Genomic DNA, 12,458 nt, shown 5'->3' with positions numbered 1-12,458 from the left:
GCCTGGGCTGAGGGCTAGGGTTAAGGCCAACATTTTAATGCTAGAGGTATGGGCAAGGGATTGGGGTGGTCAATAGGGTAAGAGTAGGGGTAAGGGGTTCTGTGTTTGGACTTTGGTTTAGAGGTAAACTTTGAGATGAGGGATTAGAGCAGTGGATTCCTTGCAGGGTGAGGGGTAGCATTTAGGGGCAGGGTTAGGACTTAAGGTTGCTGGTTAGAAATAGGGTAAAGGCCTAACATGAATGTTTTTACAGTCCGTTTTGCAGAGGCATCAAAACTACCTGAACTCATCTTACCTCTTCAAAATCTTTCATTTCTTTTGGTCAAGCCCCTCTTCCCTCCCCCAAATCTCCCACCTCTCAGTCCCAGCTACCCCTGACCTCCCCAAAACTTTCATCTTCAAGAAGCTACTCTCCATTATTTAGCAGCAGTCCTGGTCAACCGGGGAGGTCCCGGATGACTGGAAACTAGCAAACGTGGCGCCCCTCTACAAGAAGGGTTGGAAGGAGGATCCAGGGAACTACAGGCCTGTCAGCCTGACCTCGGTGCCGGGGAAGGTCATGGAGCAGATCATCTTGAGTGCCATGATGCAGCAAGTGCGGGACAACCGAGGGATCAGACCCAGCCAGCATGGGTTTATGAAGGGGAGATCCTGTTTCACTAACCTGGTCTCCTTCTATGACAAGGTGACCCGCTTAGTGGATGAGGGGGAGGCTGTGCATGTTGTTTACTTGGACTTTAGTAAGGGCTTTGACACAGTCTCCCACAGCATTCTCCTGGAGAAGCTGGCTGCACACGACTTGGATGGGTGCACTCTACGCTGGGTTAAAAACTGGCTGGACGGCTGAGCCCAGAGAGTGGTGGTGAATGGAGTCAAATCCAGTTGGCGTCCGGTCATGAGTGGTGTTCCCCAGGGCTCAGTACTGGGGCCGGTCTGTTCAATATCTTCACTAATGATCTGGATGAGGGGATCGAGTGCACCCTCAGTAAGTTTTCAGATGACACCAAGTTGGGTGGAAGTGTCGATCTCCTGGACGGTAGAAAGGCCTTGCAGAGGGACCTGGACAGGCTGGATTGATGGGCTGGGGCCAACTGTATGAGGTTCAACAAGGCTAAGTGCCGGGTCCTGCATTGATAGTTCAAATGGAGAAACATTGCTCAGAAGAACCATATTTATATTGGGATATCTTGTCTCTCTAATTCTGCCCCTCTGTCTTTTCTCCTTCCTCTGCCTATTCTGTCTTCAATGAGCTCTGCAAGGGAAAGTCTCTTTGAATGACTGAATAACTCATGTTGGAAGAGACCTGAACATTGTCTTGTCTGACTCTCCTGCTCAAGACGGGAGATATCTCAAAGGCTCCCCTCAGCTTGCCATCTTCTATAAAGGAGCTGAAGGTGCGCTCCATCCCACCATACAGGGAGATAATAAAGATGTTCAGCGGTGTTGGCCCAAGTGCTGGTCACAGAGGAATGCCAAAAGTGATGGGCTGCCAGGAGGACTCTGTACCACTGATGTCATGTGGGCCTGTTCATCCAGCATAACCACCACTCGCATCATCATCTACTTCTTCAGTCCAGGTGCGACCAATCTGGCTATAAGAAGATCATGGGAGACCACGTCTGAGGCCTTGTTTAAGTCCAGGGACACAACATCACCTAATTTCCCCGCCCATATAGGTTCAGCAATGTTTTTCTTTGCCTTCAAGTACCTGGAGATGGCTGCAGGAGGACTTGCCCCATCACCTTCCCAGGGACTGAGGTGAAGCTGACCAGCCTGTGATTCTCCCAGACCTCCTTCTTGCCCTTCCTGAAGGTGGGTTCGATATTTTCTTTTTCCAAGGACCTTGGAACCTCCCTGATGGCTCTGGCATTTCCGAGATGTTTGAGAGAGTTCTCGTGTTGACACTGGCCAGCTCCACCAACACCTCTTGACTCCTTCCCACACCAAAAACCTTCTCTCTATCCCACACTTCCAGAAGAGTGCCTTGCAGGCAGCCCACTCCTGTCCAGCTCTTCAGAGTCTGTTCAGAAGAGACCCAGAAGTGATTTCTTCTTGCAGGCACAAAACTTCCATGGGCTCTCTGTGCTGCTCACAGCTTTCCTGAGCATTTTTGCCAGTGCTCCCCTGCCCCCAAGCTTTCTGGTCCTCAGGCTGTAGATGAGGGCACCTGAGGATGGTGTAGAAAAAGGGCTTTGTCAAACTGTATCTCAGGAGGGTTGTTCTGGGCACACGCAGACAAGAATGAAGGTGCTGCAGAAAACAGTGACACTAGATAGGGGGGAAGAGCAGATGGAGGAGGCCTTCTGCCTGCCCACGCTGGGAGATGGGAGAGCCACCCCAGGGCGGAAGCTCTGATGCACACCCAGGATACCAGCGTGAACAAGAAGGGGAGGACTGGCTCTAAAAAGCAGGTTATGAAAGCAGAGAGAATGAAGTCAGTGTCACTGCAAGAGAGCTCCAGTGAAATCGCAGAAGAGGTGGTCCATGCCACTGGGGACACAGAAGTGTGTCTGGGACAAGAATGAAGGGATTACTGTAGATGACACAAATCGCCCTAGTAAAGGTGTAGCTGCCTACTTGAGACAGACCTGCCAGTTCATGAGTCTTGTGAAGAGAGAAGTGGGTGGCATACAGCCCAGTACTGATCATAGGAAGTGGCCACCAGCAGGAAAAATTCAGTACCTGCAAAAGGTGCAGCAAATAGTACTAACCCTGCTGAGAGCAGAGATGGTGCTGTCCTCAGTCAGGGAGTTGGCCAGCAGCTGGGGCGTGGTGGAGGAGCTGTAGCAAGTGTTCAAGTGTTGCACCCCCAGCATAAGGATGAGGGTGTTCCCAACCACAATCCTGGGGCAGGTCCTGAGAGAGAGAGAGGAGGAAGAGATTTGTCTAAGAGCTGGGGACATTCCCCATTTGCAGGAAGGGAAGCTCCATCAATGATGTCTGATTTTCTCATTGCCCTTTCTCCACAGAAGCTTTTAGGTGTTTTTGTTCCCTCTCTCCTTGTAGGACCCCTACAAGGAAGAACACTGGTTTCTTTGTTAGTTGCTTTGTGTTACATTGTGAAGGAAGTTCAGAGAGATGAAGCTTGGAAGTGTGTGTGCCACCGAGTGCATTCATGTTCCCTAGATGTGCTCTGTGCCTTGTGAAAGGTGAAAGAAGGCCTTCTTCTCGAGGGCAATGTCACTCCTGCTTGCAGAACCCCTTCCGACTGCACGTCTGGTTTCGGCTGGGATAGAGTTAATTTTCTTCCTGGTAGCTGGTAGAGTGCTGTGTTTTGGCTTTGGTCTGAGACTAATGTTGATAACACCCTGATATTTTAGTTGTTCCAACGTGGTGCTTACACCAGTCAAGGACTTTTCAGCTTCCCATGCTCTGCCAGGTGCACAAGAAGCTGGGAGGGGGCAGAGCCAAGGGGGCTGATCCAAACCGGCCAAAGGGCTATTCCATGCCATAGGACATCATGCTTAGTGTATAAGCTGGGGGGAGCTGGCTGGGGGGTAGTGATCGGAGACCAGCTGGGCGTTGGTCGGCAGGTGGTAAGCGGTTGCATCACTTGTTTTTCCTAGGTTTTCTTCCTCTCCCTCTCTTTTGTTGTTTTCCTTTTCATTACAATTTATTATCATTATCATTATTATTACTGTTATTATTGTTGTTGTTGATGATGATGATATGATTATTACTACTATTATTATTATTTTAGGTGATTTTATTTCAATTATTAAACTGCTCTTTTCTCAACCCATGAGTTTTCTTCCTTTTGCTCTTCAGATTCTCTCCCACATCCCACCGGGGCAGGGGAAAGGGTGAGCAAGCAGCTTTGTGGCGCTTGGTTGCAAACTGGGGCTAAACCACAACAGAAGGAAAAGGCAGGGAGCACAGAAAGACATTTGGAAAGTGAGGTGGGGAAGCAGGGAAGTGGCCAAAGTCTGCAGGAGAACTACTGCAGGTATGGGACAGCATGGGAGAGCCTGTGGTGGGGCTGGGACCTCCCCAACACAGCCAAGATCTCTCTCCTCTCACCTCTCAATATTGTCACTGCCACCAAGAGCCACGAGGGGACACCATGTCCTTACAGCCCCACGGACTTGGGGCCTCCTCATCCCCCCGCAGAGCTCAGGCAGTCCTAGGGTCATCCTGCACTCGTCATCACACACCCCCACATCACACTGCTCCATGAAGAGCCCTGAGCAACGCATGAGGAAAAGGATCTCCCTTCCCAGGGCCCAGGGATCAGAGCTTGCTCGTCCTTCTTGATGAAACACATCAAGGGCTCACGGGGCAGCAGAGCCACCTGCATGTTGCCTTGGTCACCTGTAACCGGTGCTGACCTCTCGCCAGTTAAAGGCAGCCCCCAGGGATGGGTACCTCCACCCGTGCTTCCCTTCATGGCTTCATCGGTGACGGCCCTCGGGGGCCCACTGACACCCTCAGAATCTTGCAGATTTTAATCCAGTTTTTTCCAGTTTACTTTATGTTCCTGCTTACAGAATAAAAAATCTCAACAATCTCCACCTCGTATTGATCCAGGCTGTCTCATGATGAAATAGGAATACGTAGGACAAGCAAGACCCTTTCTGTCAGACACTCCAGAGACACTCTTCAATCCCTCTTGCCCATCTGCCATTCCTCTCACCAGTCACCTGAGGCATCACTCCTGTTAACATCGAAGCTTTTCCCACTCAGGTTGGAGCTGAATGTCTCCACATCGATTCCCATCTGCTTTCCTTGGGGAAGTGGCTGCACACAGACCCAGCATTTCTCTTCATTAACAAGAACAAAACCAAAAATAAGTAAAAAAAGGGGAAAAGTAGTTCAGTAGAGAATAAAATGCATTCCTCAGCTGTCTAGTAAGTCCAAGTTGCCTCTGCTAAATTCCACTACTCTACTTTTGAGTGGGAAATCTTCAGGGAGATTCATAGGGAAGGACAGAGAGAAAGGCAATGAGGGAGTTGACAGCCAGGTGATGGGAGCAGCAAGCTTTAAACTGCCTGAAGCTCCAACAGCGCTTGGGGAGGGGCTCTGAGTGAATGGAGAGTACCGGGAGGAGGAAAACTGGATGGAGACTGGAAAAGGCCTATGTGCAGAGAGTCTGCTGAGAAGATGACTTGAGAAATGGTCAGTTGAATCAGGACATGTGGAACTACCTAAAAGATCAGTGAGATGCCATAGACTCCATACTGGACAGAGCAAGTGCTGGGAAGATGCAGGTTTCTGCTCCTGAGAGCAGTGCACATCCTGGAAAGTTCCATGATGGCAACACTGGATAAATATTCACTCTCTATTAAAAGTATTCAAACATTTCAGCGGATGAAAATGTGCCCGTCCTATGTAAATGTAGAGCCCACGTCCTCATCTTTGCAGGCTGAGCTCGGTTCCTGACCAGAAGCCTCCAGTGCCACTTCAGGAGGTCCTGGTGGGCCTGATACCCTCACCCGGGACTGGGAGTGACCGCAAGGGGCCGTGGGAGACGGGGACCCTCCAACGGAAACTGCAGATGGAGGAGGGGGACACCAGGCATCTGTGCTCCTGGAACTCAATCCACCCTAATTCCCCAAATTGTTCTTCATTAAAAAAAAAAGAGAAAAGAAACCCAAACCAAACCAAACCAGGCCTCCTGCCCCACCACAGGACAAATATTTTGAAAGAAATCAAGAGGGAGGAGAAGGGCCTAAGGAATTTTAATATCCACAAAGTACAACAAGACATATCTTTTGCTTCCTTTGTTCATATTTCTTTTACTTTTCTATTTGCTTAGTTTGCAGTTCACCATGTCCCTCCAAGCCCAACCAGCCAATCACTTCTTCACCCGCCAACTTATTCCACCATGCAGAAAGCACTGCCCAAACGTGGGATGCAAGAGGACATGCCAAGGGACACACTCCTCAACCAAAGTGAGCCTAAGCAGCCTTTAGTGCCCCAGCTCATCTGCTGGGACTTTTTCATAGATGCTTGCATCATTTGCCATTTGTCAGTCTTCAGGGAGTTCCCTGATCTCCTTGACCTTTCAGAGATGATGATGAGGGTTGTCCTTGGGTGCTGCCTGGAGGTACAAAGGCCTTGAAGACCTTGCTGGGAAAGACTGAGACAAAGAGGACGCGGAGTATGTCAGACCTCTGCATCTGCTCTCACTGAATTCAGGAGTGGCCCCACGTTATCTGTGTTTCTTCTGTAACTGTTACTGAAGCAGGAACTGTACTGAAGCAGTTCGGGTACCTTGGACTCCCTTGCAAGGGCCATCTCTAGGGAAGCTGTGGGTTTCCTAAAGCCATGGCTATTTCTAAATTCCTCCATCTGAAGTGAGTCTCTGCATCCACCTCCTCTCTGCTTCTACTACCTATGGAGCTTCCTCATGAACTCCCTCTTCACCCAAGCTGGTCTTGTCAGCTATGTACTCACCACTCACCAGAAATGCCCCTAGCAAAGGGGCAGCTGCCCTCTGGAGACAGACCTGCCGGTTCATGAGTCTTGTAGAGAGCAGGGCGTGGCACACAGCCCAGTACAGATCGTAGGATGTGGTCACGGGTAGTAAACACTCAGTACATGCAAAAGGTGCAGGAAACAATACCAACACCGTGATGAGCAGAGGTGGTGCTGTCCCCAGTCATGCAGCTGGCCATCAGCTGGGGCAGGGTGGTGGGTCTGTAGAAGATCTCCAGGGAAGACAAATGGCCCAAGAAGAAGCCCATGGGGGTGTGCAGATGCTGGTTTGCCTCCACGTGCATGATGATGAGGGTTTTCTCAAGCACAAACACTATGCAGGTCATGAGAGAGAGAGGGAAGAGATTTGCTAAGGGCTGGGAACGTTCCCCATTCCGTAGGTATGGGGGACTGCATGATGGCCCCATCGCCCTTTCTCCACCTATGAGGAAGAATATTTGGTTCAGTTTTAGTTTAGTTTTATCCTTGGACTCCCCGGCAAGGGTCATCTCTAGGGAAGCTGTGGGTTTCCTAAAGTCTATTTCTAAATTCCTCCCTCTCAAGTGAGCCTCTGCATCTGCCTCTCCTCTCTGCTTCTACTAACTATGGAGCTTCCTCAGGAGTTTCCTCTTCACCCAAGCTGGTCTCGTCAGCTATGGACTCACCACTGCTCTTTGTGAGCAATTCTGGCTTTAAAGACCAGCTGTACTGAGTTGTGCTGCCCCTCACTGCTGCCCATGGGATTCCCCACTAAAAGCCCCCTGAACAGGCCAAAGTCTTCCCCTCTGAGGTCTGACACCTGCACTCTGCTCCTCTCCTTCCTCAGGCTGCTCAAGAGCTGCACCCCGCTATTTCATGGTCGCTACAGCCAAGGATGACACTGGTTTTCACGTCCCTCACCAGCTCTTCATGGTTTGCAAGGACCTGAGCCAGGTGAGCATCGTCTATGTTGGTCCAGCTGGTGGCTTTCCTAAGAAATTGCTCCAACATCCTCCAGAAACCTATTGGTCTGTTTTCACAGTGCTGTCTTCCCCCTCCAATGAAAGTCAGGGTCATTAAAGCCCCCAGAAAGAGCCCCAGGTCACTGATCTGGAGACATCCTTGAGTTGCTTAAGTAAGAGCTTGTCCACCTTGATTGCAGGTTCTTCATTTCCCACCACGATGTTGCCCAAACTGGCCTCTCCTCCGATCCTCACCCACAAGGGCTCATCCAACCTGTTGACCTCCAGATTCATTGGACTCTTTGAAGAGTGTATCATCAAGAGGGTGAGTAAAGAATGGGGGAGAGGAGAACCAGAAGATGTTGAGAACGTAGGCCCGCAGGTGGAGACCCCAGTGCAACGTGCTTCCAATTCATGCAGTGCCTTGCACCTACCGGATAGAGATGGGGCAGAGCTGGCCTCACTGCAGGGGTGGGGATCAGTCACTTGCACACAAGTACCGAAGGAATCGGAGATGCTGCCTGGGGTGTCTGTCACGCACCCACTCTGAGGGGACGTGGCTTTCCTGCAGGTCCTGTGCTGTCCCCACCAGCCACAGGCAGTTTTGGTGGAGAGCCTTGGCGTCTCACAGAGCCCTACAGGCCTGTATTTGGCCATTCAGTGAGCAACTGCCCTCCATTAGGTTGGGCTCCGTGGGGGTGTGTGAAACAACTCTTGTTACAGACAGTGCACATCTGGTCAATACAGGTCAAGAGGGGAGAAAGAGAGCGACTTCACTCTCCCTCGGGCACAGAACTCCATGTGCTCAGCTGAACACCTCTATGGGCAGCCCTGAACAGCGTGAGTAGGGACAGGTGGTGATGTCCTAAATGTGGGCATCTGCAGTCATTTCAGCTGGCATCCTCACCAGGATACAGGATGATGCCCCCAGATGTTTCCCAGTCTCTCAGTACTGCTCCATTATCATGGACTACATCTGGCACCTCAAATGTCACCAGTGGCTTGTGTGTCAACTCCTGGTCTCCATCTCTGACCATGGGACCATAGAAAAGGAGTGCAGGTGCGTATTTGTAACAGACGCCATGACTGAAGCAAGGGGAATCCCACCTCCTGGGGGTTTGTGGCAGGCAGGGGAGGGAGCTGAGGTCCCTTCCAGCCCCAGCACTACAAATCCAGCATGAGATGCCTCCATTGACTCAGCTGATTGCCTTCCCTCAGCATGGCTGAAGGAGATGCCTCCCTGGCAGTGTCCAGGTGTCCTGCCTCATGATGGGCCAAGGCAGGGGGATTCTCAGACCTAACTGTGTCTGGGAGAGGAGAAAGGCCACTGCTGCAAAGAAACCTCTCTGCAGAGGTGAGAGAGGCAACATCGGTGATTCCTTCAGTCTCTTCCCAAGCAGGTTCCTGGAGAGCCCCAGGGAGACCTGGAGGGAGCGCCGAGTGGGGTGGGGGGCAGAGAAAGTGACGTCTTGGGCAGGTGCCCTCCTCCGGGGCTGAGACAGGCTCCTGGGGTGGAGGGAGCTCCTGGGAAGCAGGCAGCAGTGCAGAGAGACAGCTCTGCCAAGGAGCAACTCCTCTGCCAAGCGCAGCAGGGCTCTGGGCAAAGGAGTAGGGCAGAGCGAGATTAAAGGCAGGCTGGAGTGGGAGGAGAGAGGAGAGCTGCAAGGGAAGAAACCTTTCCAGCCCTTGACACGGGAAGTCTCTTGGTGCAGGGCAATGCAGCTGCCGTTGCGGGAAGGGTCTCCGAAAGCGTTCATAGCCTCCAGGGTCTGTCAGGAGGCCTCCCAGCCCAGGGGCTCATGTTAGACAAGGGGGAAGGGGTGAAGGCAGGGTGTGCAGCCAGAGCTGCCCAGGGCATTTCAGAGGGCACTCTTGCAGAGGAAGAGCAAGGCAGGGGATACCTTACAGCTAAAGAGCTTTCCTGAGGCTGTGCTTCCAGTTTCCTGCTGTTTCAGGACAAAGGGAAAAGGCGCTGCTGCGTTTGGCGAGGGAGCCTGAGAGTCCTGAGCTGCCACCCTGAGAGATCAGTAGGTCTGGTAGGAGCCAAGGCAACTGCTTCCATCCACTCCTCTACCTCCAGAGAGCACCAGCATCACCTTTGCTGGCCTCAGCAGGGTTTCTCTGACCTGCTCCTTACTGCCTGCAAGCGGGGAGTACCACCAGAGAGTGCTTGAAACAGGGAGGTTTCTTCAGGTCAGAGCTGAGCAGACAGGAGTGGGTGATGGGGTCGGTGATCCCTGACAGGGAAAAACTGGAGGGCAGAGAAACAGTTCCCGGCAGGGATAGCTCCAGGCAGCAGAGACATGGGCAGAGAGCTCTAGGAACCTCCAACCCCAAATGGCATGGGAGGGAGAATTTGGGAAGCTCCCTGTCATGCCCTCCAATGCAGACACCTTCCTCTGCGCAAGACCCCTGCTCTCGTCTCCCACCCAGCACAGCCTCTGCCCTCAAGGCTGTGTGGTCCAGGGCAGGAGTTGCCTCCTCTGCAGCCAGAGCTCTGGCACAGCAGAGGGGCATCTCTCCTGACACGTGGCCGCTTCCCTCTGCAGGGCAAAGGGGCTGAGAGCGACTGCCCTGCGCTTTTGCTAAGTGGGAGGTGCTGTGCTCTGCTGGGTAAGGAGAAGGCTTTCCTGAGTGCCCGGCCGCCTCTCCTCTCCTTGCTTCCCTTAGGAGGAGAGTCACAGAGTTCTTCTTTGTTCCTGCCCCTGCTTGTGCTGCTCTTCTTCCTGCTCGTGGGGTCCCTGGCAGTAACGGTGGTGGTGTGGGGCAAGGGGTGGGGGTGTGGAGTGCCTGCTCTGGCCCTGACCTGGAGGGCGCTGCCCTGGAGGTGTTTCCATGGGACCAAGGTGCCCAAGCCCTCTCTTCATTTTCCAGGCTCCAGACACTGCACTCAGTGCTTGGGCAATGAGGCACTGCTTCCCTTAGCAGACAGCACCTTAAGACACCTGATTATGCTGGACAGGGAGTCCTGCGGGTCTGTCAGCATCCCTCCAGAAGGGCAGAGCTCTCCTGTAGGACCTAGGAGATGTCTGAGAGCACCCGATCTGCCCATGCCAATCAGCATCCTTGCCCTGTCCTCTTCCTCATACTCCGCAGAGCTGTGCTGGAAAGGAGAGGTGTTTTGAACTCTGCACCTGGAACAGGACCCCTCTGCTCCCAGGACACTCCAGTGTCTTTTGCAGAGCAACCTCTGGGTGCAGTCGTCCTGCAGCTGAGAGCGGTGCAAGCCCAGAGCAGCTGGGCACCAGGCTGATGGACAGAGCAGCCCTCCTGCATGGGAGCACTGACGGAGGTTTGCACTGAGAGCAACGGGGCAATGGGGGAATGTGACCCCTTCCAAGACCATTTCTCAAGTGGGATGGGCGTGTCTGCATACTAAAACACAGTGTACCGACACACGTTTGCTGCGCCTCATCTCCCACCTTCCTCTGCAGAAGAAAGCGTCCTTCTGGGCTTTTTGCCCTCCGCTCTAGTGCAGCACAGGGAACTCCTCCCCAGGAAGCCTCCCTCCAAACACCCTGGGCTGTTGCTGCCTCCATGGGTCCTTGCTGGAAAGCAGGGCTGACCCTTCCGGAGCCCCTGGGGAGAGGGCACGGCTCTGCACAGCACACTCAGCCAGCACAAACCAGAGCTGAAGCCTCGGAGCTGCATAACAACCCCCCCGCCCCGAGGGAAGAAAAGCATCCTTAGGTATTTCACAATGAATGAATGAAATTTTGCTGAAAGAAGCTTCTCTGAATTTTTTTCTTTTTTCTCCTTTGGCAGTTTCCATGCCCAGAAGCAGCAGATGTCCAAAGGCAGCTCCACGAATGAGTTCCTCCTCCTGGCATTCACAGACACGCGGGAGCTGCAGCTCTTGCACTTCTGCCTCTTCCTGGCCATCTACCTGGCTGCCCTCCTGGGCAACGGCCTCATCATCACCACCATAGCCTGCTGCCACTGCCTCCACACCCCCATGTACTTCTTCCTCCTCAACCTCTCCCTCCTCGACCTGGCCTCCATCTCCACCACTCTCCCCAAAGCCATGGCCAATTCCCTGTGGGACACCAGGGCCATCTCCTACTTGGGATGTGCTGCACAGGTCTTTTTCTTTCTCTTCTTGATCTCAGCAGAGTATTGTCTTCTCACTGTCATGGCCTACGACCGCTACGTGGCCATCTGAAAACCCCTGCACTATGGGACCCTCCTGGGCAGCAGAGCTTGTGTCCACATGGCAGCAGCTGCCTGGGGCAGTGCTTTTCTCAACTCTCTCTTTCACACTGCTAATACATTTTTGCTACCCCTCTGCCAAGGCAATGTCCTGGACCAGTTCTTCTGTGAAATCCCCCAGATCCTCAAGCTCTCCTGCTCATTTTCCTACCACAGGGAGGTTGGACTTCTTGTGTTTACTGTCTGTTTATTTTTTGGGTGTTTTGTTTTCCTTGTGGTGTCCTATGTGCAGATCTTCAGGGCCGTACTGAGGATCCCCTCTAAACATGGATAGGAGAAAGCCTTTTCCACGTGCCTCCCTCACCTGGCCGTGGTCTCCCTGTTTGTCAGCGCTGTAATGTTTGCCTACTTGAAGCCCCCCTCAGTGTCCTCCATATTTCTAGATCTCGTGGTTTCTGTTCTGTACTCTGTGGTCCCTCCAGTAGTGAACCCCCTCATCTACAGCATGAGGAACCAGGAGCTCAGGGATGCCCTATGGAAACTGACCCAATGGCCGCTGTTTCATCGAGAATAACCTGCCTTCCCTTCTCTGCGCATTTCCCATTTCTCACTTTTTCTTAGGCCATGTCTGCTTTTTTCTCTTGTGGTAATCCTGGTTATAGGTAATTTTCTAGGCTTATACTACTTGTCTTGAGGCTTGATCCCCTCGTATATGACGCTTGCACAACACTGTGCCAGATGTGGCATGGCCAATAGCAGTTCTTCAATAAAACAGAATCTTCCAGGTCCAGTGCCTGAAGGCTGGGCTCTTCCTCCAAAGGTGCTGCAAAGAATATGTCCAAGGAATTGGTCTTTTAAAGAGTCTGTTCTCCTTTTGTTCTCAGTATTTTGGGAGTTAAGTTCAAGGTGGCACTGAGTTCCACTGGACCAAATTCTCTGGTTTTAAAAACT

At 52.4% G+C, this 12,458-nt stretch overlaps 1 pseudogene; it reads left to right on the top strand.

The window, feature by feature from the left end:
• Nucleotides 1-11,145: 11,145 nt before the first annotated feature.
• On the top strand, nt 11,146-12,081 carry LOC148052428 (olfactory receptor 14J1-like; annotated as a pseudogene).
• The last annotated feature ends 377 nt before the right edge of the window (nt 12,082-12,458 follow it).

The sequence above is a fragment of the Nipponia nippon genome, unplaced genomic scaffold, assembly GCF_047370975.1.
Source record: "Nipponia nippon isolate SJK-2023a ecotype South Korea unplaced genomic scaffold, ASM4737097v1 scaffold_48, whole genome shotgun sequence".
Lineage (NCBI taxonomy): Eukaryota > Metazoa > Chordata > Aves > Pelecaniformes > Threskiornithidae > Nipponia > Nipponia nippon.
The sequence above is the reverse complement of the archived record's forward strand: the minus strand, read 5'-3'. Positions and strand labels throughout refer to the sequence as shown.